General features: G+C 40.7%; 1 long non-coding RNA gene across 1 annotated transcript; it reads right to left on the bottom strand.

Annotated features, from left to right (window-relative positions):
* On the bottom strand, positions 1–27,564 carry LOC138725818 (uncharacterized). The gene is made up of 3 exons (XR_011338311.1): positions 27,388–27,564; positions 1,594–1,670; positions 1–517 (listed from the first exon to the last, which is right to left on the bottom strand). It is a non-coding gene; the product is annotated as an uncharacterized lncRNA (long non-coding RNA).
* Between the last annotated feature and the right edge of the window lie 240 nt (positions 27,565–27,804).

The raw sequence follows: 27,804 nt of genomic DNA, 5'->3' as shown, positions 1-27,804 counted from the left end.
TTTCCAATGAGATCGTTTTACTGAATAATGCATAGCTGGGTCTGTATGTATCCTCACAAACACACATCCAGGCCAGAATTTCTTTCTTTGACCATTAAAGTACATCAGTCTCTTAATTGCACTGTACACTTTGCAAAACAGTTTGAGCCCAGGAACTGGAGGCAACTTCAACCAAATGAAATTCAAAATGTCCTTCTAATGCTCCGCATTTTGCAAAAGTGTGCAACCCCCCTCCAAACAGGCCACATTTTTATTCCACTCTCAATGCAAGAGGCCTCCCTTTTTACTCCCTTTTTTTAAATCAACACATCTTTAGGGACAAGGTTGTGAGTGTTCACTGAAGAAACTTGACTGTGCAGGACTTGCAAACAGAAGTCCTGAAAAGCGTAGGTGGGCAGCAAGGAGAACGTCACTGCATCCACACTTCGTGTTGGTAGCCAGCCCACACAATCCGGTGGCATCTGTTCATCTCTTCATTTGAGTTTGTCTCTCCCTGCCGTACCCGGGAGAATGATGCCTTAATGCAACCAGATCAAAAAAATCAGTATGAAGTGTGCTCCCTTCTATTTTATTTATTTCTTTGCTTTTATCTTTTTTAAGGGAAGAAAAAAAAAAAAATCTCTTGCTTGTTCATCCCTTATGAGGGATTTTAAGGTAATCTTTCACCAGCTTTCCTTACCAGCATGAGAACAAATATTGTTTTCACATTCTTACTTCTGGCAACCGAAGGATGAAATGGGAAATCTCATCCACAATGGAGGGCAAATGTGTCACCTTGTTTATTAATTTCACGATAAGCTGAAGACTTTGATTCATTGGACAAGCCCAGAGTGTTTTTGAATAAAAGCAGAAATAAGGACCTGCTCTGGAGAAGGTTGCCGAGTGTCTTGTTTTGATTATTTACACAGAGATTCAATGACAAATGTAGTTTAAAATCATAAAAAACCTGAAAACCTACAAAACCAGAAGCCCACATGTCCTTTCACCTCCAGTGGGAAGTTCATAGGGCTCTTCTTTTTCATTTGCCCAGCCTCTGCCTCAAACTGCATCTTGTGGATTGCTGCACCTTGGATTTGTGTAAATCTCTGTCTGATTTACCTAAGCTGGTGTCTTAGCACAGCAACTTGAGACCCTGGAGTCCAGGCTTCAAGGAGTCATTGAAGTACAATGAGCAGAATTTAAAATATTTGCAAAGTGATCACGTAATGCTTTGGGATCTCAGGCACTGTGAAAAAAATAGCCTGATATTTTCTTTGCAAATGGGCTTTACATGTATTTGGATCTTGTAAGAAAAGGAGAAGTCACCACAACCAGTTGCAGGGCACAGACAAACTACTGACTGCTGTGGCAAAACCAAATGCCTCTTACTTTACTTTTAATAACTTTCACAAAAATATCCTTAGTCTTATGGGGATTCAAAAAACCCTTTTTTACACAGTATCTGAATGTCATAACTAAAACCCAACTGTCTACTACTGTTGCAACATATCATCCACCTAAGTAAATCCCTCATTTTGCTGGGAAACATGAGAATAAGAATTTTGTTATCTAATTCTAAACAGCTGACACCATTATCACAGCACCTAATTGTACCTGATGGCTCCAGAAAAGATGCTGATGGACTCATTGGCAGTGGCAAGACATGCTGAGGTCCTGGTAAAATCACATCCCTGTGAGAAAGAGAAGGAGAATTAGCAGGAACAGGTTTGTGCAGAATAGAAAAAATTATTGAAGTGCATAATTAACATATCCTGTTTCTATGAAGACATCTCCAGTGAAACCTTTGAGCAATAGCCAAAGATGCCTGGCAACATACCTCTCATAAACCCGACCTCACGTTTCTTTTGCTGTGTTTGGGAAACAGAACACATGAGGACACACAAGGATTCAAAAATCTACATTTTCCTCATTTCTAGAGCAACCATAAGGCATTTTTCACACTGAACCAGCTTCATATAAATTACTCCAAACTTGCAAAAATAGTCGTATGTGCGAGAGTATAGTGAAGGAGCTCCCTATGCAACACTGTAGCTTGAGGTCTTGGATATAAAATCAGAATAGAAAAAGCAGAGAGACTGCATCAGGCATGGACCTTGCCATAAGTGGATGCCATGTCCCAGTATGATGTCCCCATTTCAAGAAGGTTGCTGAAAAATTAAAGAGGATTCAGAAAAGATGTGAAGATTGAGCAACCTGGTAATTGTTTAAAAACAAAAGGCATCTAATCTGCTTAGTGTATTGCTGATGAACATAAAGGGCACCACATTATCATCTCTAATAACTGCATGTGGAAGGGAAACTCAGAAGTGAGGGTTGTACAGAGTTGCAGTCTAGAGGAGAACAAAATCCAACAGCTCCAGCTGGAAATGTTTGCCCTCTGACTAAGAGATGCTTGTTAAACAACATGGCTGCTAGCAACATTTCCCCAGGGTTTTTAGTGGATTATCCAGCAATGGCTATATGTTAATTGAGTGGACATGTTTTCTGAACCTCTGATCTTCAGGCGGAAGTTAATTCAGAGACATTTTCTGGTCTGTCTTATGCACGGGAGTTGGCTGAGATGATGTCAGCAGTCCCTTCTGGCATTATAATCTGTAAGCCTTGTCAATAATTCATGCCATTGCTCCAGGCTTCATGATGGAATTACATATGCTAAGGACATGATGAAGAGGAACAAATCTAGCCCTGATCTTTGTTCAAAGCTCTCTTTTTAAGTGGAAATGTATATAATGGTTGACTCACCCAGCCCTCCCTCCTTGACCCACCATTTAATCAACAAGGGGGGAAACACAGGCTGATATTATAGATGTGTGCATCACACAAATCCACGTGTTTTATGCCTGTAAGGCAAGTAAGCTCATAAGTATAAAACAATTATGCTTTAAAGTTTGCCTCTCTCCTTAAAAATAAGCATATGGCACTTAGAAATGCATGCTTAGAATCTGAAAAGCATTGTTTTTTGTGATACTTAATGGATGTGAGGCCAGAGGGTTAACTGAGATGTTAGATGGCTTTTCAGTAGGCATCAAAAAGAGCATGAATGAGTCCCAGTTTGACAGCTTGTAGATAAACTGTAGATGGGAGACATAATTTATATGTATTTTAAAAATTCTACAACAACAGCAAATAATTCAAGGGACTCTAGCCAGCTGGTCTTCCTTCTAAAACTGGATATGGAAAGCAGGGAGTCTTTGCATAGCAAAGATGACATGCAGAAGCCTTCTATATAAATTTACACATTTATCAAGCCTTTGTGGAATAATAAGCTACAATCTAGCCAGCCTGGGGCAGCCTGCTGTAATTGTTATGATTTGTTTTCCAGATACAGTACAAATTCCTTGGTAATCTTTCCTGAATTTTAATAAGGGGAAGGGAAGACTTAATTAAAGAATCCTGTGTGTTGTTCTATAGCGACTGCCATCTGTGAGTGCTTCAGTTCTGGGTCTTATCTCCATCGTGCAGCCCTCAGCTTCGCCTTTGTAGACAGTGGTGGCAACTTAGGCTCAAGGAGTGAAATAACTGAACATTGTGGGTTTGGGGGAGTATGGCTTCAGTGGCTGGTGTGGAGAGGAAAAGACGGGGGCCCTTTGATCCACTCTGCTGTTTAATAGCATTTATTCCAAGATAAATTAGGGAATACCCAGTTTACATATGAAAGAAGCATAAACCTTTTTTTTTTTTTTAAAGGGTATGTACAACATAATTGACTTCTATCGAGTGTAGGCTTGGTGTCAATAGGGCCCTTTGTACATTGAGCTAAATGGGCTTTTATTTTTACAACAATGAAACAGGGAAATGTATCTTTCCAGGGATTCATTGAGCACATCCCAGAAGCTGGTAGAAAAGAGGTAAGCGTCTCAGCTGCAGCTCTGTACAGGCGCAGTTTATGATTTATTTGGAAATAAGTCATCCCTTACCATGGTTTGGAGAATAAACAACTTCTGCAACAGGAGTTTGTAATTAAGACCTGCTGCCCCAGTTTACAAGACCCTGAAAAGCCAGGTAAAATGATAGATTTCTTCACAAACGCGACCTGGAAACTGGTTTGGGTTTCAGAGTGGATTGTGGCTGACAACTGACAACAAGAACTCTAGAAACAAACTCTCCTTGCCATGATGTAGTAAGAACAAACTCCAGGGGCCCTTGCTCCCTCCTTTTCACCTGTTAGAAGGGTGACATTTACTCCATTGCATGTTGTACATCACGAACACTCCAATTCCATTGTGGTAGAGGAGTTCGTTAAGTAGCTCTGACAATGTCATTGGTAATTTATAAACCACCTTTTAACCAGGTGTTTGGGCTGGAGCTGTCTGAGAATACAGATAGAACTTGGGATCCAATTCTGATTTACACCAGAAATTTCCAGCGGGGCAAGACATGGTTGTCCATTGTCATCATGGGATTAGGTGTTTGGTCCTGAGAATGATCTTTACCAAGTGGTGTCCTTTGGCTCCTGACATAATTCCCCTCAAGAGATAAAAGTTTTACAGGTCTGTCCAGCAACTAAATCCATGTTGTCATCTGCTGTTTAAAGAGAAGGCCTTCACTTTTCTGCCTGTGTTTACAGCCTGTATCCTTCAAGTTTTTCTGTGTATTTCACAAAATCACAGAATAACCAGGTTGGAAGAGACCCACCGGATCATCGAGTCCAACCATTCCTATCAAACACTAAACCATATCCCTCAGCACCTCATCCACCCGTGCCTTAAACACCTCCAGGGAAGGTGAATCAACCACCTCCCTGGGCAGCCTGTTCCAGTGCCCAATGACCCTTTCTGTAAAGAATTTTTTCCTAACGTCTAGCCTAAGCCTCCCCTGGCGGAGCTTGAGGCCTTTCCCTCTTGTCCTGACCCCTGTCACTTGGGAGAAGAGGCCAGCACCCTCCTCTCCACAACCTCCTTTCAGGTAGTTGTAGAGAGCAATGAGGTCTCCCCTCAGCCTCCTCTTCTCCAGGCTAAACACCCCCAGCTCTCTCAGCCGCTCCTCATAAGGCCTGTTCTCCAGCCCCTTCACCAGCTTTGTTGCTCTTCTCTGGACTCGCTCCAGAGCCTCAACATCCTTCTTGTGGTGAGGGGCCCAGAACTGAACACAGGATTCGAGGAGCGGTCTCACCAGTGCCGAGTACAGAGGGAGGATAACCTCCCTGGACCTGCTGGTCACACCATTTCTGATACAAGCCAAGATGCCATTGGCCTTCTTGGCCACCTGGGCACACTGCTGGCTCAGTGTGATTTAAATGTGTGATTTAAATCAGTCTTTTGAAGTACAGATGAAGTAGAGTCAATAGCCACAAATAACTCCAGGGAAGGGTCAGTTGGTGCTGATTGTGTCACCATTCCAATGAGATACAGGGTAGATTTTAGACTTTCTTCCCTAAGGAAAAGAGCTAAACAAAGCTCAGCTAAGAGGGTCTGCTGATTTCAGCAGCCTGGTCATAAGTCATATGTCCAAGGTACAAGGCAAGTGAGGTTTTACAGCTGAAATTCCATGCAGAAAACTGGGAAATGGTTTGCTTTGATCATCAGCTTTAATGTATGTTATTAAAGGTATTACTGTGCTTCCTTAAAATAATTTGACTGGGGAAAATATAATTATATATATATATCTTCATGTACCATTTGCTGCAAGAAATTGAAAGTCTGGCCAACATCTCATCCTCTCTGTTCTGTTTAAGGATACCCAGCACAGTTTTGAAAGCTTTTCTATTCTTGTCTCTTTGTTATCTGTCCTACACCTCTCTCTCCTATCCATCTACACTAAACGCCTGATAGGCTGAAGAGCTTCTATTGCCCCCAGTACTGCTGCCTATATGTGAATCCTCAGCATTTAAATTGCACTTTCAAAAATCCTTCTGTGTTGATCCGTAGGAGTAGCCGGGATGCTAATTATTAATCAGTTAGCTTGGTGACTGGAGAGCCAAAAATTCGATCTCTAGACAACATTCATCTAACTTAAACCTGTCCTTTTCACATGGCTGTTGGAGAAGTGTCTTCGGACTTTCTGTCTTCCATTACTTCTTGATATCAGTGCACAAAGTTTATTAAAAGAAAAAAGAACTTCCTTTGCCTTTTTTCTCTCCTCTTTTATCCATTTATATCAAAACCTAATCAAGCAACAACTTTTTCTACAGCTAGAAACATTCAGCTTGCATTTTATTTTTATTGCACTTTTGTATCCTTTCAGCTCTGTTAGGGTAGATGAAAACAATATAGGAGCATAGGTTCCTGTCAGATCTAAGTGCAGACCTTCTTAAATCCCCAAAAGCCTTTTCAGATGGAGACCTGCATGTAAGTAAACAATTAATTATTGCATAGCTCTGCCAATGAAAACACTGTTTGCAATTTAAACTGCAATTTCATCTCTCTTGAAGTTTCCTGTCTCTTCATTTCCAAGTTAAGGGCTGTGCAAATTTAATCTCAGGCAGTACCTGCCAAACCATCAAAAGGCATTGGGGAGCCTCCATGTGTCAGGAAGAATCTCCAGTTTTTCACTCACCCCTGTGGAGCTCAGAGACCAGACAAATTCAGTCACACATACCTGTTTATGGAAACCACTGAACTAAAACCTCTCTCTAAAGAACTCAAACCACAGTATCTCACCTAAAAGTACATGGCCTTCCTATAAGAACAGGAGAACATTTAATAAATCCTATGACACTATGAAATGTCAGGCAAGAATGTGTGCTTGGGGAGGGAGAGGATTTGGGCGTGAAATGTTGGTTGTCCTGGTTCATGAGTCAGGGACAAAACTCAGTGATTTTCTGAAGAGGTATCAGCGATTCAGCTGTCATCTTGTCAACTGTTCCTGGAGGTCCAGAATGCTGACAGGATAGGAAATACTACCTGCCAGAGGTGGGGGCTAAATACGTCTTTCTACTGGAAAACTGCGGGTGGTAGGATAGCTTGTCATGCAGCGAATTGTCTTCACTGTCCAATGCATCACCTGCTCCTAACCCAACAGAAGGCACTAAAGCCTGAGTACAGAAAGACCCATAAATACACAGAAAAAAATCAGAGGATTAACACAGGGCTTGGTGTGTTGGTTTTTGAAGAAGAGTATATAATTCTTCGCTTGGGAGCAATCATAAGAGGGATATTTAAATTACCGAGAGAGCACAGAGCATATAAATAATAATGAACAGAATAAAATGCAAATGGTCTGGAAGGAATCAATAGTCATGAATGAAATCAGCCCTCAGATCCTAATTGAAATGAAAATGAGATGCATATTCAATACGTGCTTAATAGAATATACATAATATGATCACCCTGAGCTGATGAACAAGACCTTTCCATCACACAGGTACATACAGGCAGGCACCCCTCCCAAGAAGAAAATGCCAATAGATGTGCCCACCCTCACCACACTTCCATGTATATTGCTATGTATATGCTCATACACACATAGTGTAATGGAAACAATGAACTTATAACCTGTGCAAAGTCTCAAGCACCAGCATTCACAAAAAGACCAGCTGTGGTTTCCAAATATTTGTGAAGATGTGATAGCTATTTTGCACACTGCTCCAATATTAATTGGAAGCTATTGTTTGTGTCAGAAATAGCAGGTGCTAGGGCTTTACTATGCTTTGTATTTAAGGCCATTTTTTCAGTGATTGGGTGTTCACGTGCTCTGGCTGTTTATTTGGCAGCCCTTCATTGGACCTCACTGACCTATGCAGTGAGTGGAGAGTGGGAGCCATTCGCGTTCGGATTTGAATTATTTCCTGACACAGACCTGACTTGAGTATCTCGTGTTATCACAGCAGAAAGCAGATATGCACTTCTGTGGGGATGACTTGTCCCAACCTGTTAAACACTGCCACCCTCCTTTGAAGTAAGAAAAGAACTATATTTTTAAAGCACATTTCTAGCGTTTGTGTCATGGAAGAATGAGCAGCAGAGACAGGAACATCAGTGTCACATGCAGGAGTATCTTTGTTAGGTCTGAAAACATTGTCAGTCATGAACACAGTGTTGCTGAAACAGGAGCATAAGATGTTCCATGGCCCTGGGACCCAAGAAATCACAATAGCTGGGTAGGTGTGAGCCATCATGGCTCATCTAGGACCACTACCCTGAGGTCCCACCCCTCTCATGTGGAGAACATATGTTATAAGATGCCCAGCTTGCTGCTGAAATGCTGATTAACCTTTGCCACACTGGTTACCTCACACAGCAAAGCAGGATTTGACATATTCTGCTCCTGGGCTAGTGCCCCAAAGCCCAAGAGTCCTAATTGCAGTTCTGCCATGGCTCATATTCAAGGTGTCTCTCTCTACTTCTCTGCCTCAGTTTCCTCATCTCCACCCCACATTTGTCCTGAGGGCTGTTTGTTTAATATGGCTATGGGGTTTTGAAAATATTCTGTGCTAAATCCTATCTTCAAGTACCTAACGGTTAAACAGATTGAGCTTATTTTATTGCTTTGCAAAGCAAATGTCATCTGTATTGAATTTCTTGCCTTATCTGCTAACAAAATGCTCCTCTTTGATTTTTTTTTTCCTGTTTCTGTGGAGGCAGAAATGAACTGGGGAGGGAAATGAACATGATAATTTAAGGGATAAAATTCCCTTTCTTGTTTTGGAATCCAACAGTAATGCTACTGCTTCATTATTACCGAGCCAGGATCCCAACTGGATATTGAACTGATGAGGTTTTTATCCCAGGCTCATTACTGGAAGGAGACACATTCTTCCGAATCTGCACCTACTTTACAACTGGGTGGAGGCACTCAGTGAAATGGAAAAAAGAGGTTTAATTATTTCTTATGTCGTGTGTATGTGACTGTTTAGTTGATCTTTCCCTCCTTTTTGGAATATAAAATACTTGTAAGTGATATTTGTTAATAAGACACATCTATTTCAAAATCTATTCATGCTATTTAGAATATGGGCAGGAGTCATTCACATAGGACTTGCAGACTGATGGAAGTTTTAGGGAAAACTTATAATTCAGACTGGTGAGGAGTCAGTAAAACATTCAGGATCATTGTCTGCCTCTTCCCCACCAAACTCTTAATCTGCTACTACTAGACTTTGTATGAGGATTATCAACACTGCCCTCCCCTACACCAATGTCACCCTCATCTTTTGGGAGACTTTGTTGCATTGACAGTACGAACATCAGTTTAACAATTGTCATGTTGCCTTCAGATTTTTTCTACACAGAAAAGATTTTATATTAAAAATTGAAATTACCATATGGGAAGCTAATTTAATAAGTTGATAGTATCTGTTCATTTAATTAGAAGACTGCACATAGAACTGTCTACTTGAAATACAACTCAACCCAACTGAAATATTCCAAAATTGCCAGATTTGATTTTTTCCAAAGTAGGAACTTGAGAGTACTTTAATTTCTTTAAAAATGCATTGGAGAAGATAATATTTCATTTATAATGTCATTCTTTGAAGAAGTCTGACTTAGGCACTCAGAGACATGGCAAGTGATGAAGATAAAAACAACTGAGTTGATAAAGAGTGAAGACCATCAAATGAAAGAAGGAAATAAAATTTGCACAGCAACAGCCCAGTTTTGCCACGTAAACCTTTGTTACTTTACCATTAGCTGTGGGCAGAATGTTGCTGTGATTCACAATACAGAGTTTATTTTAATATTCTGCTCTCTCTGCACATATATTCCAGGTCTGGGAGAACAGGGCTTTATCTCAGTATTGTCAAAGTGTTTCCATCATAAAAATAGTGAGAAGAAACCAGACTGACTGGAACTGAATACAGAATTCATGGAGAGGAAAAAACCAAAGATCCACAAATGTCTGACAAAAATCAAGATGTACTTTCTGGCTAGAAGATTATGTAGACCATAATCATAACATAAGAGAATATAAGAGTATATTCTGGTTTTACATGCACCTTGCTTCCTAACTCTGTTTCCACTGGAGGAAATAATAAATTATTTTTTTAAATGCTATTTTCATCCATGCAGCAATCTCAGAACCTTATTAATGGACAGGAAATGTTGGCTGATAGTAATGTGGTTAAGAAGCACATTACTTTATAATGATTTTACCTGGGTTCAGATTAAGATTTTAAATGACAGAGGAAATGATTTCTCACTCTTTCTTTGTCAGAGATTGAGTAGTTAGAGCAATTCAGAGGGGAGGTAAGCCTTGCTGTGTTTTGCAAAGGGAAAACATTGAGGCAGAACATGTCACAGGGAAGTGCTAGAAAACATTGCCGCTATTTTCTTGTGCATACGGGGAGAAAGAAAGGAGCCCACCTCCAGATATGTTTGAGTTACAGGGAAGACGGTGTTTTTATCAAAAGGAAATGGGAGGTAGGGGAAATTTCCTCATTTCTAAATAGAAACATCAAGATTTTTTTTCACCAGCACCTAGTTATTGGTTTTCAGCTGCTCTGGTGTGCACATCTCTGGTCCACTGGCTTGATTTCATTGCAAAGCCTATGAAGACTGTATTCTCACTCTCTCTGCTACAGCTGCTGTCATAACAAGTAACACCATGCTGTTGTCCCTCAAGAGTGAAAATCAGAGTTGGCTCCTTTTGTGAGCAGTAGCTGATATTCACATGAGCCAAAAGCAAATCTCAGGGTTCATTCCTCATATACCCATGTATGTGTGTGTCTAGTTTGATTACAACATGCAGAAAGTGTCACCTATACCTGTCATCACTACAGCACGATAACTTAGAAGGGAATCAGTGTTGCAAATGGAAATTATTCTTGGTATAATTGGAAATCCAAGACCAAAAAGTCTGAGTGACCTCCTTTTAAATACCACAGAAACATATTGACAAACCTTTGCAATTAAACTGTAAGATGAATATCCATCCACTCATGGTTAAATTTCAAATGAACATGATCTAACTAATCAATTGTTGTTTATTTAGCATGCTGTAACTACTCAAGTAAATCTAAATTAATGGCATGAGTAATTGGATTCATTTAAGACCTTGTATTTTATTTCCTTTTGCTCTGCTGCTCACTGATGCTTAAAAATAGGAGCGGCCAAACCATTTCCTTCTGTGGGCCCCACAGATAATAAACCAAGCACCAGGATTGGGTCCCAGCTCCCCTTTTCAGCATTATACTTCCACAATCTCAACATTGCATATGCAGCATACCTCGTGATTAAACCTGCCAGATAATTCCAAGCTCTGGGACAATTCAAATCAGAAGATTGCTAGCAAAGAAAAATCTGGTGTGCAGAAGAGAAACTAGCCAGGGTTATTCCCACTAGTGGGAGAGGGAAGAGGTTAATTTAAAGTTAACAACAAGACTCTGGAGGCTTTGGCATGTGATATAAATATCTTCTGGAATAAAAGCACACAGCTGAGCCTTCATGCTGTAGCTCAATACAAGTAGGATGTGATGTCTCCTCCTGCCTCTGCTGTAGTTCATGGAGGGAGACACTGCTTATTGGGGATTGCACAGGAGCCCAATATGCATGGGATGAACCTTGTTGACTCTGTTTGAGACTATTGTTCCTTACATTCTATGAATGCTACCAGACTATAAATAAACCCACAAAAATCTTACTGCCAGGGAAAGCCAGTGCCTGTTGCATTTAGAAGTGTTTAGGGCTTACTTTTCATAGCAAATGAAATCACAGGGGTGTTTTCTGTATTTTGGTGTAAAGTAGCTTAAATCAGAGCTTTACTTGCATTTCTTTGGGTTTTAGATTAACGATCCCAGACCAGGTTTGCAAAAGGTCAAAGGAATTAGGTATCCACACTGACCTATTTTGGTTGTTAGGCTGTCTAGGGTTACCTTACACATATAAACCTTAAAAAATACACCCTGTTTCCAACATGAAACATGTTGAAGAGTCTTCTGACCAAGTGGAATTGCTTTTTCCTTGGATTTTCTTGAAATCTTCCTTTGGTTTCTGGTACATACAGCAGGCAAGAGGTGCCAGTATTAACACTTGAAGAGCAATTAAAGGTAGCAGCTGCTGAGGGCCTGTTTATTGTCCTCCACCGTAAAGGTTCTTGGAAAACTATTTGCTTTTCCTGAACTGTTAAAGAAAATGGTAGACAAACTATGGATCTTTGCAGAGGTGTGTGCCTGACCTAACCTCTTGCACCAATTTGCTATCTGCAAATCTATTGACAAATTATTTCCTATCTGCCTTTTACAGTTGCTAGATTCATGGCATGAGAAAATCTTTATTTCTTTGCAGGGCAGAAAGGTAGCCAACTAGATTAGAAAATGTTACTTTCTGATAAGTTTTTTTTCCTCCCTTTTAGCAATCCCACAGAATGCTATACTGAGGTATACTGAAAAAAAAATAAATTCCACACCAGAGATATGACTTGTCTATTAACCTTCTCACCTCAAACTTCTTCAGAGATATTTTTTTTTCCCTATGGATTTCTACAGAATTTTTCTGTAAGAGTTGAATAAGTTTGCAGAAATCAGTGACTTGTGTAAGAATTTCCTCATGCTCGTTTAACTGTTCATTGCTTTTAAAATTAGATTCCTTCTAAATATACAGTCATCTTGAAGATGAGTCTTGTGATGCTCAATGGATTACATCAGAAGCCTTTACTACCAGGCATTTTATTGGTAACAAGTAATGCTCCAGCCCTATGTGTTGCTGGTATAACCTTCTAGCAAAGGATTTCTGGAGCTGCTATCACACATGGTTGTCAATGGAAAGCTGGCATTTAACGAGAACTGGAATACTAAGTGAATCATAGAGTCATAGAATGGTTTGGGTCAGGATGGGCCTTAAAGCTCTCCATTTCCAACCTCCCTGCCATAGCAGGGACACCTTCCACCTTCCAACCTAGCCTTGAAAGGAGCATCCTCGACTTCTCCGGGCAACCTGTGCCAGCACCTCATCACCATCGCTTGTGGGGACAAGCACAGGTTAAAAAAGGATGCTATGAAGACTCTTCAGTCTTCCTTGGACAGAGCAGAGCTGCATGCACAGGTTGTAAGGAGATGTGTAAAAGGAATAATGATCTGCCAGATAAATGCCTTGTTAGGTTTTCTTATGCCTATGCTTTTTTTAACTTAGTCTAAGTACAATCCACACTCGGCAGCTCCGTACGCACATATGTGCGGATTTACACTGACGCTGTTACCAAGGCATAAGCAACACACAGTCTGTTGCTATGGTGACAGCAAATATTACATGCTTTCTGTTTGTGGGTATATATGTATGCACGCACACATACGTATTTGTTTGTGCCTACACATCTGTTATGGCTTTAGGCCTGAATTCAACAAGGCGGAGAAAAGCATACTCCAAATGCAGTAACTTGAGATCATGGAGGTAAACTGAATGTGGTGAAAGTTAAGCACATGTTTAATCTTGCTTTTTGATGGGAACCTAATTATTCTAGTAAATCAGAGAGCTCAAGGACAGTCAGAAAAGCAGGAGCAGTCAGATCATCTAGTGCCAACTAGTGCAAATTGTCACCCTCTATCACAGCATCCCATGCACTGCTGGTGCTGTACGTGAACAGGGTCAAATCCTGCAGTCATAGAGCCCAGCAGTTTTGCTGTGCCCTTCTTCAAGGAGTCTCACAAGTCAGTGGAGTCTTCCTTGGCCGTCTTTGAGTTACACACAGCAGGCAGTGTAAACACTTTTGAATTTTTCCCACAGTCAAAAAAACTTGTTGAATTATGTTTTGATCCAAATAGATACAAATAGTTCCTTTCAACATCCACAACCATCAAACCTTTATTCAAATAATTAAGCTAGTTTGCTGTTGGCAGCCATGGCATTTGCCTACACAGGGCCAAGTCTTTCCAGGTTGATTAGGTGAACATAAGAAATAGCTTTCATAAGCAAAGGTGCCATTAGACCTTCACCTATTTCCCATCTTATCCCTGGGTTATTGCCCATGCCAGATTCCTGCTCAAGGCTTGTCTCACTTTACAGCAAGTACCTCTTTCTCTCTGGAGAATATCTACTCCCTCTGACCCCCCACAGATATAATGATGACTGCAAAGCACAGAGTGCAGCAATTACCCATGCAAGTGTCAGAAGCCATGTCCAGATTTATTTACACTCTCTGATTTTAATTTTGTCTTTGTTCTGCATCCTAGAAAGGTCCCTGTCACACTGCCAGGCTTTTGGTGCCTGTTACTTTATTTACTGTTGAGAAATGCAGAGATATGTAAATCCATAAATAGCTAATGTAAGAAATATTGCTTCCGTGACATAAACCTGAGTCTTTCACGGCTCTTGCATCAAATGAATGGTCCAATGGTCCTGGCAGCTCGAGCCAAGCCTCCCAGGACCCAGTGACATTTAAATAAGACTTAGATTTCAGGGTTAGGGAGGAAAAAGGGAAAGGGAACAAAATGAATTATGAAAATATAAATTAAAATATACTACTATTGATTTCCAACAGCCTGGGCCACATTAGACAGTTGATGTGTCGGTTCCAAGACCGTGTCTTCTTACTTTTACATTTATGTAAACTTATTCAGTTTAAAAAGAGAGCAAGAAAGGAAAAATCAATTGAAACAGAGGACAGAGATTTAATTTGGCTGGGGGGAAATCATATAATAGAAGTAAAATTATGGCAATAAAAGTAACCTCTGTCCCACTGTAGAGAGAGAGGAGCTAGACGTCTGATGTTCATTAGAATTAATTAACAGTGTCCTGCTTCTCTGGGGCCTGGGGGGGCTGAGGAGGGTTGGATTTACTGCTGTTTTAAGAATTAATTAAAAACATAGGCCAAAGGAAAAGAGAGCCAAGGATTCTTGCTCTTTTCTTTTTACAAGGACAGTGAGTTGGAAGATCTGATTTCAGATGGACAGAAGTGAGGCAGTTTAAGTGCAGCCTTTCCTCACCACGGCTGGGGTGGAAAAGGGCAGTGACTGATGGTTTATTGTAGCTTATAGATAAGAGAGCAGAAGATGTCACTGAATATTATGGGGATGACAAAGTCTTGATTAACATAACTCTTGCAGGCCTGGATGAATCTGCAGCCAAAGGAAGATGGCTTCTAGCCAGCGTACCTGGGAAAATGAGGTTTACGTGATCCATGCTATACATGTGATTGTCTGTCTCTGCCTAATGCTCCCTGCAAACTGTGATTTTCACTGGCTGAGATGAACCACATATGCAAATACTCTGGAAAATATTAAGTCCTCAAGAGGAAATAGGCCAACAAGAAAAAAGCATCTGTATTTATATTCAGGCTGATACTAGGGCTGAACCCACATTCCCTGTTAGACACCAGAGAATCAACAGAAGACAGAGCTATTATTAGCATCCCAACAACAGGAAAAGCTACAATTCAGACTCTTAAACACAGATTAATCCAAACGCCAGATACAAAATGGCAGGAAAGAGGTTTAATAAATTCATGTGGCTTTTCTCCCTAATCTCTCACCAAGAAGTCCTGCCGGGAAGCCTGTTCATGCCAGCCCTGAAAACACTGTGCTTGCGCTCACCATGAGCTGGAGGAGGGAAGGCAGCCAGTCTGGGAGTCCAAGCTAAGCAACAAACCTGCTTCCAAGAATGCAGTAAGCAGCTGAGAACAGAAAGACACAAACTTTGCTTTGGATTGAAAAGGAAGGTATATTTCGAGCTTCATTGGGAGTTTTTGAGGGATGCAAGCCTTTACCAAACCCAGGGAAGAAGTGACTTCAAAACCTGGAGAGGATCAGAGCTTAAACAAACAATCAAAGAGTGACTGAAATTAAACCTTGCAAATGTACTTGCCAGATTCTCTGGTCAAAAAATTCTCCCTAAGAACAAACAGTTCTTTGGCTGTTGAAATCTTACAGAATATTCGCAGCCTAAAGAAAAGAAAACAACCTTGTGAATAAAGATATTCTGCATAGCGTGAGCTGCTGTGCTCCTGCCCTGTGGTCAGAATGTTTGAGCACTGTCAAGATGGTGATGACTGAATGATTTACAAAGTCTCCTTTTCAAAGGATGCCTTCATAGACACAACTGTAAAGGTGATCGCAGCCAACCGTGGCATCAGTCACTGAAGACTGTTCCCATGTAACATCTTTCATTACAGAAAAGCAGAGTGTGGTCCACTGAAATCTTCATTTACTGCCTCCCGTCAGTGAAAGAGGTGTTAAACATGAACAGGGGAGTGTTCAATCCAGTGCTCAAGAAAACCTAAAAGCAGGTGAAGGGATGGAGACAAAGTAGAAGATCATATTGCTGCTTCCATTTCTACCTAGATCTGTCCCGCTAAACCTGCTGCAACCTCAGGTCTGCAGAGCTGGCCCGTCTGGGTAATGGTTTGGGAAGATGTGATTTTTGGAAAAAAACACCTATTCATTAGGATAATTTTTCTAATGGAATAGCATTGGCAATAAATAACATCGCTGGACTCTGAGCTAAGAAGTTGGAAAAGGAGGGGTAGGAGCAAGAATCCTCTTGGACTACAATTTAACAACCTGAAAATGTTGACTACTGAGCTACCCCTAAACACACAAGCAGGATAAAACATGAACACAGAGCAAGATTTGAATTTTGATGGGTCAATCTCTTCAGTGATTCTATCACACTGAATTCAATTTTTAGTTCAGAGAGGTGGCACAGAGCTGAAAATTGAAGATCAGCTATAGAAATTGCACCTCAGGAATGCAAGAAAGCAGCCAGGCATGGAGGGGAGAAGCAAATAATTTCTTAAATATGCTCCCCTTTGATTTCTCTAGCTAAAAACCATGTTTGCCAAGAGATCATCCATGCATAGCTTTTCCTCCTGTGCTTAGGAAAGGAATGCACTGGGGGCCAGATCTTGAAAGCCCAGCACCCAGCAGCCAAGTATAAACTGTATTGACGAGAAATTTCTTTCATGACTAATCCTGCTGGCTGTTCTGGTAGGAGGGGGAGGGGGAAAGAAAACTCGTTTTGGGCCATGGTTTGCACACATAAATGATCTGGATGACAACAGTCAGTGGACTGATGTTTGGTGCCACTGAGCTGTTCACCTACAAGGATTAGATGTTTAGTTGTCAGTACAACTGAAGGTGGAATGGATAGAAGATAAATTGCTCTCACACCTCATGTGCTGCACAGGAAATCCATCCAAATTGTACAGCTCTACAGAGAGACTTCAACTTTCATCTGCCTTGGAGTTGCTGTTGTTCTCCAGGACTTAAGGTTCTGCGTGATTCTTGGAGTCAGTTTAGGTCTCAGACTGGGGACTTCTGCTTCGTTCTATGCAGGCATAAAAGTTTGGTCATAGACTTTTCCACACTTGAAAATATTCAGACAGGAGAAACTCTGAATTCCTTCTTTTGCAGCAGCATTGGGATTATCTCACTTCCCAGCCTGGAAAAGCACTTGAAGGTGTGGTAGAGATTATCAGTAGTATTTACAGCAGTATCTACACATTGTATTTTAAAACATCTTCCTTGAAGCGTTCTGCAAAGAACTGATACTACAATAATAAGCAACAATTTAGGAATGAATATCAAAGCGGAAAACTAACATAGATAAAAACTAAAGAGCCAAAGGGTATCATTAGAAGGAGGAGGAGGCTTCCCTTTAGAATGTAGCCATGATGCAGAAAATGCCTATTCATAGCTAGCTTTCACCTGATCCTTCTTTGCTTTGGGGAAAATGTGCATTAGAATTTAACATTACGATTTGTGTGTTAGAATTCAAAAAGCAAATACACCATGAACTTCTGGTTGTTTTGAGATCTTGTTTGTGCTAATTCTCTGCTCTTAGATCTTATACACGTTTAACAGGTTGTAAAGAAAAACACAGCTATCTCACCTTCACAGGGGTATGAAGTGGCTTCTGCTCTCACTTAAGTGAAACATCAGGACTCTCATAGACCTGGGGAAATAGTTAAATTACTACCAGCCACAATTTTTCTAGGTGTGATCATATAGCCCAATAACACTGGTACAAGAAGAGAAGCGGCTGAACTTTAAAATATTATAGACACAATTTGCTATGCTTCTTAGTTACCATGACTGTACAGATTCTTACAGGAATCAGTTTTTCATTAAAACCTATTTTTTTAAAAGAACATTTATTTTCTCTGAAGGGAAAGATGTTGAAGACATACCTATGTTTTCCCTCAAAGTCTGGGCATGTTCTTAAAAATATCCTTGGAGAATATTTTTTTTTATTTCAGTTCCTAAATGAGAAGTGTCCTATGCTTTTTTGTGGAGTTCAAGGTCAAGAGAAATTATTAGATATTCATGTTAGGCTTCTGTCTAGATGTCAGACATAGAACCATAGACATCTCTAAACCTCATTCAGTTAGGCTGAACTGAGTAGGCAAACTGCTGTTTGGCTAATGCAAAACTTCTGGTAGAGCATCCAGTCTTGTTCTAAAGACCATGGAAGACAACATCTATGACAGTGAATTATTTTGCTACTTTAATTTCCCTTCCTGTTTAAATGTTTGTATCTTGTGTTCAAAAAGAATTTTTTTTACAATTGTTCTTGTTAGTATTTTCTCCTGAACTGCACACAAATCTAGTGATCATCTACCTTGTTCAACTTTCTTTTGGTCCTTTTGATGACTTCTCTTTTGATGTGATGATTGTCCAGACCTCTTATTTTCCATGTGTAACACCTTGTATCATAGAATCATAGAATCACTAGGTTGGAAAAGACCCACTGGATCATCAAGTCCAACCGTTCCTATCAAACACTAAACCATGTCCCTCAGCACCTCGTCCACCCGTCCCTTAAACACCTCTAGGGAAGGTGACTCAACCACCTTCTTGGACAGCCTGTTCCAGTGCCCAATGACCCTTTCCGTGAAAAAAATTTTCCTAATGTCCAGCCAAAACCGCCCCTGGTGGATGTATATATAATATACATATATGTATTATGTATGTTTAGTTTCTAGCAGCCTGTGCTGAAGCGTGATGCCAATTAAACCAAGATGTCCTTAGCCTAGACTGCTGAGTGGTGGTTCTACTCTCATCTATATAAGACAGCAGGAGCTTCTCAATTTTAGGGCCCTACTTGGACCTACTCAATTGCATCTGCTACTTCTGGGGATTACACCCAATTTCAAAGTCATTAGCAACGCTTCTTCTGGAGGCAATGAGAACTGATCCTTTGTTAGCCAGCAAAAGCATTTCTGAGCACAGTGAGAACAGTTTTTCCTCTGCTCATCCAAATGGCTGAACAAGTTTCTGCCTTTAATGGCTGGATGTAGGAGACAGACGAGCTGGCAGGCAGAGCCAGTCCTCTCACGTGGTGCTGGAAAAGGCTGACCGAGAAGCCACAGGTTCCCTAATGCCACATTGTCAAAAGCAATGTTCCCATTTAGTCACTCACACTCAGTGTCTTTCAAGCCTCATTGAACAAGGGTTAAAAATTCTTTGTGATGAATTTTATCTTTATCTCCAGGACAGAGGCGTTTAGAAGATGTCACTGCAATCACACTGACTAGGGGTAAGGCTGAAATAACTGCTGTCAATCCTGTGATAAAAACAGGACGGAGGGACACTGTTAACAACAGGCGGCCGTCAACACTTCCAAAACTCTCTTCTGAAATAAGGTTACTGGGTTGTCTCTAAATCTTGTGCCGGGTGTGCATCTCGTTGTCAGCTGTGGGTCTTATGGTGTTAAGGGCTGTGTAATACCCGCCAGGACCCCAGCCAAGGGTGACAGCTGCAGAGGCATCATTACTCCCTACCTCCCACTGCTCCATGAAAGCTACTGCTTCTAGCTACAACCAGCTTTTATTTTAGTTTAGTTTATATGTGACATAATTTGCCCATAAAGGAGGGGTGATTGTAAATCCAGGGAGAAATGAAACAGTTTGCATGAAATGCACTTTAATTAATTAGCTAAATCTTTGCAAAGTGCTTTGAAGATATAAACCACCATACAAGTGTTAAAAGGTAATAATAATAAAATAATAATAATTAATTTCCCCAGGATGCATGTGTACAGCATGTGACCAGAATATTGCTGTCAGAGAGCATTAAAAAAATAAAATCCCACTTTACCACTGACATTTTACTGAGGACTGAGTACTGCAATAAAATAAGTTAATACATTTAGTCATCTATGGAGACGTGAATTAGGATTTAGTTTAAAAGGAAAATAATGGGTGCAGTGCCCATTAGTCAGTGTGACAGAGCAAAAGTATAATCTAGAGCAGTTAAGCAAGTCAGGGCTGCTTAACAATGAGGCATCTAATAAAGGGTCCAAGGCCTTTCAGTTTTCTTTCCCATCCAGTCAGTATAGCCCAACAATAAGATGGCCTGTAGTAGCTCAAAGTCTGAGTGGGGTTGTGAGTATTAGCTATGGAGGAGGTGGGTGAAAACTTGGGCTGTTGCACATGCTTTTACACGTTGCTCCTGGCTGGAGGTTAGGAAATGCTGGTCCCTTCCCTTGGAGGAAGGTGGGTTTGGTTTGGTGTTTGCATTCCCTTAGTTTTGATTTTTGCAAACATTTAGACAGATTTTCTGCATGCAAGAAGTCAGTGAGAAGAAAAAGCCATTGCAAAAGCTAATGTAAATATGCATTTGCCAGAGGATTTGCTGAGGAAGGATTTCAAGGTTGCCCTGAATGCTCTGTCAGTCTTCAGAGCAAATATTCAGCTCAAAAGCCAACTTTCCTTATGCTGTATCACCAGGACTGCGTTTGCTAAAGGAAACTGGGCTAGATCATCCTCACTTCGAGCGCAGGAGTTGACAGTACAGTGTTCCTCCTTCAGCTTTGTGACAAACTTTCATTTGAAATCTCTCAGACTTGTTAACTCACACATGACATCCCAGAAAGTACATCTGCTTGTGCAGGTCACCACAGAGGCTAAAGGGTAGGATAAAGAAGCTCTGAAGATGGTCTGATTTTGCCTTGCATTCTCCATGCTTTATACGAGTGCATAGATGAATGGTAAAAGTTTATGGCATTAATCAGTAGCTTACACCCAGATCATTAAGGATTTTAAAGCTGAGGAAATAATGTGACACATGGAAAAAAAAAATGATGTGAATGAATGGAAAACTGAATTTTCCCCTTGGTATTAATTCACTCCTATGGCAAGGGTGCACTTTCAGAGTGCAATCAAATTCATTAGGAGGTTTTGATGGATATAGGAGAGAGAAAAGCACCATTTATTACTTGGAAAGGCTTTACATGGCACAAAACCAGCCCCTTTATGGTGGCATAACTGCAGGAGGTGTCATCTGCCATGGGGCTTGTGTGATGGCTCATCCTCCTCAAACTGGAGACATGCAGATTGCAAGTGAAGCACTGAACTTCTCTCCTGAGCCTGGGTTCAGGAGCTTGCTTTTAATCTGTTCTAGAAATTCAGATTGGAGAAGGAAAGTATGAGGACTGGGCTGCTTTCTACAGAAGAACTGTGGCACCAAATTCAACAGCAAAGAGTGTAGGTGAGATTCACCTGTCTCAGATTCACGTATCTCAGAGCAGAATTTTATGACAAAAGCCATCTCTTACGTTCCAAGTGCTGTTAGGTACAGTATAGTATCATATAACAAGAGGCTCTAAAATAAGACACTTGAACAAAGCCACACCTAGGCTTTATCTTCCTATTTATAAGCAAATGGCTCTAGATATATCCATAATCTTGTCACAAAAGCAGAGGAGATACTCATCCTCCCCCAGAATTATCAAGAAACTTTAGAAGTGTTTTTGAAGCCAAACATTTTCCCTAAAACAAATCCTTAGCTCTTTGCCAAAATCTGGAGGAATGCTCCACAGTCATCAGTGTGAAATTTCATAAAAAGGATGCCTGGAGTAAGAAGAGAAGGTTTTAGGCATGCAAAAATAAGATAACTTCATCTTTATTCTGAGTTCATCCTGCTTCTAGAGAAAACTAATAACGCATTTGAAGTCTCCAAACAGCACTGTCTGTGTGAAAAGAGTAGGACTGACCTGATGAATTTGACCATCATTTTACTGAAAAATTCCCACCTAATGATTTGGCTCTTGGAAATCCAACTTGTCTTTGCAGAGCTGTTTTCTGACCTTTTTTGTAAGCAAACGTAGTCATGAGCAGTATGATCAAAGGCCTCATGAATGCCTGATGTGAAGAGAAAAGAAAGGCTTCAGGCTCTTTCCCTTAGAGACTGATGAACACTCGTTTCCAGTTAATTTAATAGGATATATGCTGAAAAAGGGACTCCTGTATACAGTACATTGAACACAATCTCTTATATTTTCTCTCCTAAGTGGCCAGTCTGTTCTAGTGAGTCTCTGTGTTAGCAGATACCAAATATTACGTTTGTCAGATGAATGTACCTCTTCAGGGGCTTGGTTTGCAAAGCTCTGGATGCACTAGTCTTCAGACATCAGACACTGACAACATGCTCCAGTTCAGGATGGATACAGAATCCCAAAGTCTTGGCTGGTTTGGGACAAATGGAAGAGAAAACCCAAACCTCCAGTGGGGTAAACCAGCAACGTTTCATTTATTTTGGTGTGGCAGCGGTGATTATGATCCCTGAAGGTCTGACTGCTGTTTGAGATCTGTTGATTGTAGAACAATAAAACGATGCCAAAAAGCAGGAAAGCTTTTTTTCAGGCAGTAGCACCAGCATCAGAGTTAAAGCTGACAAGTGAAATATAATGACACATTTCCTGACATGTGAGCATTTTATTTCTGAGCCATTGCTGGGAACTCATTTTGGCATCAGAACCTCGAAGGAGCAGCAGTGAGCCCAGAGGGAAGCAGCCTCTCTGTCAGTGGGACCAGCTCTCCTTGTGTGCATCTCAGCAACGACTTCTGCACATTTCACAGGAGAGAGGAACATACAAAAAAACATTCCTCTGCATGTGCTCACTGATAGTTCCTAGCCCAAAGTCCTCTGCAAAAGCACAACTCAGGTAAAAGTTTTTGAAAAAGATATCATCTTCTAAAAGCTTTTTCTCTGGTTTCTACTTGCAAAATAATAATCCATCCTTCTATATCATGACTCTGGGAGGGACATAGTGAAAGGAAAGGTAGAAAAAAGTTGATATTATTCAATGAAACTCATTTAGTGAAGCTAAGTATGCCATCTACACTTCATTCTGCATGTGTTGAGTAAGAATAAGAAAAGAATATTTGCAACAGAATATTTGCTTGAGCCCAGGTAGCTACCTTAAAGTGACCAACTGCTTTACAATTTTATTCAGGGGGATGTTATTATGATCTAACCTTTTCAGCTGTCAATTTGCTGTGCTTTGCAGAATGTTAAGGAAGGTGCAATGAGGAAAGGAAGTGCTTAGAGGGGAATTGGGCACTTAACTGCATTTTACTGCAGTAATTACAACGTTGAGTATTTCATGTACTCTCTGCTTTTGATGGTTACCATCACCATACAAATACTTTATAACCCCACGACTGCAGCAGATGAAGAGTCAGACAATAAAGGGAGTCTTCAGGGAAATCCCTGTGTGTAGATTGGGTTTGGGTGGATGTTACCCCTAGATCTACTGAACAGTGTCAAGACCACAGAGGAGACTGTTTTCTGTTATTCTAGAAGCTAAACAAAGGCCTGACAAAGATTAGAGATTCTTTTCTATGCAGCCAAGATGGCCAGGGCTGTAAAATGGTTCAGCACTTGTTTGTAATTTTGAAAAATTTTGCATGAGGCAAGGTAATGCCAGAAAGCCTCTGCATTTACCGCCACAGGAGATCTGAAAGGAGACATGCTACAGAAAGTGCAGGAAAGCTACAGCAGCTGTATCTGTGCTAGCCAAATGCATCTCTCTCATGTTTAGCCTAGGATTCATGCTCTCTTTTCGCTGAGAGCAGCATTCCCATGCTGCATCAAATGCATGTGAGTTGCTACCAGGCTGGTCTTTGAAGGCTGGAACACCTCCAAAGAAACCATAGACTATGTCTGTTGTAGCAAATCTAAATTGCATGAGAGTGAACTACAAGTTTGCCATGATTACCCTCTGCAAATCAAGACTGCAGAGGCTGTTCTGCAGATGCATCTGCCTGTCATGTTCACTGCTATCACTTCATTGTTTTCTTATCCTCTTTTCTGTTTTCTCTTGATTTAGTCTTCAGTCCCAAGTACTTCTATGCACCTTTATTATCTCTTTGGATAGAGGCAGAATTTGAGTCTTTACAGACTGCTCATTTTAACTAGCCGTCCTACTGGCTGTCTGCTGTGCCTTGCAGACTTTGTCTACTTAAACCAACTAATACAAACTTTGGGCCTTCAACTGGAAAAATGGAGAAGCCGGCAAGAAAATCAACTAACTCAGGAGCTCCAGTCCTTCCTGCCCCTAAATCCCATTGCTAGTCTCAGCGGTAGTAAATTAGCGTTTACAACACTTTAGCTTTTCATCATCCATTAAACTAAACATCCACTACTCATTTATTTTACTTCTGCAGTATCCTTATCTTCACAAGTCTGAATGAAATTTGAATTTGGTGTGGTATCATGATAGGGCTAAATACTCCTAATAGATGAGAACATGAACTCAGAGGTATATGTGTGAAATAAATTCCCATCGAGAGAAGAGGGAAGGGACAGTTCACTAAAGAGCCACTATTACAATCCTGGATTAACAGGAAAACCACATAACTGCACATACGTGTCAAATCAGAACAGGTTTCTCAGAGAAGTTGTGGATGCCCTATCACTGGAAGTCATCAAAGTCAGGTTAGAGGGCTTTTAAAGCAACCAAATCTAGTGGAGGTTGTCTCTGATCATAGCAAGGGAGTTGGACTAGATGATCTTTGAGGATCCCTTCCAACTCAAACCACTCTATGATTCTTTGGGGTCTCTTAGGTAGGTAGAGAAATATCACTATTCCCATTTTATAGGTAAAATGAAAATCCAAGAGGGAAGTCAAAATACTTGAGAGAGAGAACAAACAACGGACAAACTATATTATCCTTAAGAAAACCCAGGATTTCTGGATATTGTTGTTGTGCTGTCCCTTCTCAACCATGTTATTGTTCGAATGTGTAAGAAAACAAAATCTACAACAAAACAACTTTAAATCATAAGTCAGTGAAGCTGGGGTGGCAGCAGGTCCCTCAGCTTTGCCTCTCCAAGATGAATCATAACCCCAAAAGACAAGGGAAGTTTAATTTCTTTCCAATAAAATGCCATTATTGTGTCTGACAAGGACAGGTTTTGCATACACAGAGACACACGTGCATGCACATGCATACAAAGTTGTTCCATAATAACAAGTTTCCTGGCTTGCTGTCAAAGCTGACATAAATCAGAAGACCAGAAGCTTCTCCTCCGCTAGTTTATGGACTATGAATAAGATTGTACTTATCCTCATGATCCTTCTGTTAGGCCATCATTCCTAACCATAAGATAAACTGCCACTCACAAACAAAGGACGTATCCTTACAAGGGGATCTGTCAGATGGAGTCAATGTGTCACTGTGAAAAAGCCCATGACCCAGCCAACACCTATTTGTCTCCCTTTCTTCTTTAAATTAATCTGTTTTTTCCCTTTTCAGCTGTTCAATGAATGCAAATTGCACTGATAGAAAAGCAAAGATACCAGCTGCTCTGTAACTCTCTCCATTTATCTCTCTTAGGTCCTGAATCAGTCAGGTACTTATGTGCATGCTTAACAATAAGCACCTGCTTAAATCCGTCCTTATTCAGTGAAACATTTAAAACTCATTGTAAGCCCCACTGATGCTGGTTCACTTAAAGTTGTGCTTAAAATTCATCCCAGATGAATAGTGCCTTGTCAAATCTTTATATGGCACCAGATAGCAATGCAGACCTACATGACCTCCAAAAAGCTGCCTATTACAGTTGTTCGTAGCAGTTAGGGGCAAATGCCATAAGGTGCAGTTAAGGAAATGTACCCGACTTCAGATCTTTGACACTCAAAAGCAAAAGTTCAAGAAAGCTGAGAAAAGAAGGTTCAATTTGCTCTCAAAAAGTCACAAAAGCTCTGAGGAATAAATGCACAAAAGTGCTGCTTTTAAAGTTTTCAAGACAGCAATTGCTCACAGCTGCCATAAAACCCAGACAGCTTGATATATTTAATTTTGTCTGCCTAAAAGCTAAATTTACATGTTACAAAAAAGGTAACATAGGGATGCTGCTTCATAGCTGCTTTCCTATGATTTCCAACACTTGAAAATCAGCATCTAATGAGACTATTTGAGTAGAAACCATTTAGTATTTCAGTTACTCTTCTCATCACCAGCTGAGGTAACTCATCACTAACTTAAAACAGTTCATTTGCACATCAACAACAGCAGAAATAATCTCCTGGAGGATGTAGAATGGGCTGGCTATGAAAGGGTCTATGCCAGAATATAGTGAGTGAGGACTCCAAAACTGTACCTGCAGTCTACATTTCATCAAGAATATGAAATAACTAAAACTGCCTATTTCTAGTCTGAAGAAATTTTGCCTGTGGTGTTCGTAAGAGCCATCTGTTCTCTGAAAGTTCATTGACCATCACAGAAATGGAATGGCGATACCTAATGGGAGGTGTCTAATGGGCAGATAAAGTGAGCAAGCTGAACAGCTCAGCCTCTGAACTGTTAAAATCTGGCTTTGGTTGGACTGCCTGGCTGAACTGCCAATGGTTCAGCCATTAGAGGCCTCAAAATGTTTTTCTTCAGATAGGTTTAAGGCTCTTCACCAATTTTCTGCACTCTGTGGCTCTCTGTAACTCTGCTTGATCTTCCAATCTGTCTGGAGCTTTGTGCAAGATCAAGATAACACACCCAGAAGAGAAGATGTGCAAGAGCTATAGAAAAGCAATAGACTTTCTGGTGGAGAAATATAAGCCTACTTTTTCTTTTGTCTTAGATGCAGCCACTAGTACCTGTGTCACTGAAAACACCAGAAAGTCCTTTTGAAGTGCAAGGAGTTTCTCAGGTCAAGTATTACATGAAGGCAGAAAGACACTAGCACTTGCCATACCATCTGCAGATGGCATCCTTCAGTGCCCCACTTCTTTTTACTCCTCAAGGAGTCATATGCATTCAAAGAGCTTCCACGGAGTTCAATTCATCTGCCTAGCAATATACTCACAATGGGTTCGCCAGAGACTACTTTACACTGCTTCCCCTGGTCAAAATATCTGCCAAGGTATTTATGATTGCCTTTCCCTATGTGTGAAATCTCTCCTCAGCCAGGGCCCTGTAAAACAGCTTTCCTACAAGACACTAGTGAAGCTCTGAACTAGTGAAACAACAGTAGGGCAGGAGGCAGAACCTCCACAGGAGGTAAATCATGACAAGACAGCTTGTAAAGAACAGCAGACGTAACCACACTCACCCAAAGCTTGGCAAGGAGCTCATTTGTTCGAATTCCCTCTGCTGCCTCTTTACGCACACACAAAGCCAATGAGTGACTACATGGAAATAAACACACACGTGCTAAACCCCAGTCTAACTATGCTCCTTCTGCCAGCTGAAAAAGGAGAGCTGGAGTGTTTCTCATTTCCCCTGTTTTTTTACCCACTCAGCAAACCAAATAAGAACCCTTATAGGAAACACAGAACAGCATAAAGGGGACATAAATACCTGAAACAAACTCAGTTGCTTTGCCCAGGAGGAGCTGCTATTTCCCTTCAATGCCTGCTGAAGTTGTGGATTCCTCCCTTGGTCTCAGCAGTGATTTTCTTTCCTTAATTAATCAATTACATATGTAACTGTGGTCCATTAGCAAGGCAGATGACTGTCTTCAGACTCTGATTACCGGCTTTGGAAGAGCCCAAAAATATTTCAGTAGGATGAATACATTTCCTCTATGAGGTTTTAATGAGACCATTTAGCAATTTTTTTTTTAAAACCAAGATCTGAAATGGGCATAATAAGCCAACTCCACCTACATCATGCACTTGGGAAAAACAACAGGCCCCAGTTTTAAACCCTGTCTGCACTTAATTGTACTTGGAAGAGTACATAATGGAGGACTAATGGTACCTGTGTGTTTAGTTC

Source organism: Phaenicophaeus curvirostris, chromosome 12, assembly GCF_032191515.1.
Source record: "Phaenicophaeus curvirostris isolate KB17595 chromosome 12, BPBGC_Pcur_1.0, whole genome shotgun sequence".
NCBI classification, from domain to species: domain Eukaryota; kingdom Metazoa; phylum Chordata; class Aves; order Cuculiformes; family Cuculidae; genus Phaenicophaeus; species Phaenicophaeus curvirostris.
The sequence above is the reverse complement of the archived record's forward strand: the minus strand, read 5'-3'. Positions and strand labels throughout refer to the sequence as shown.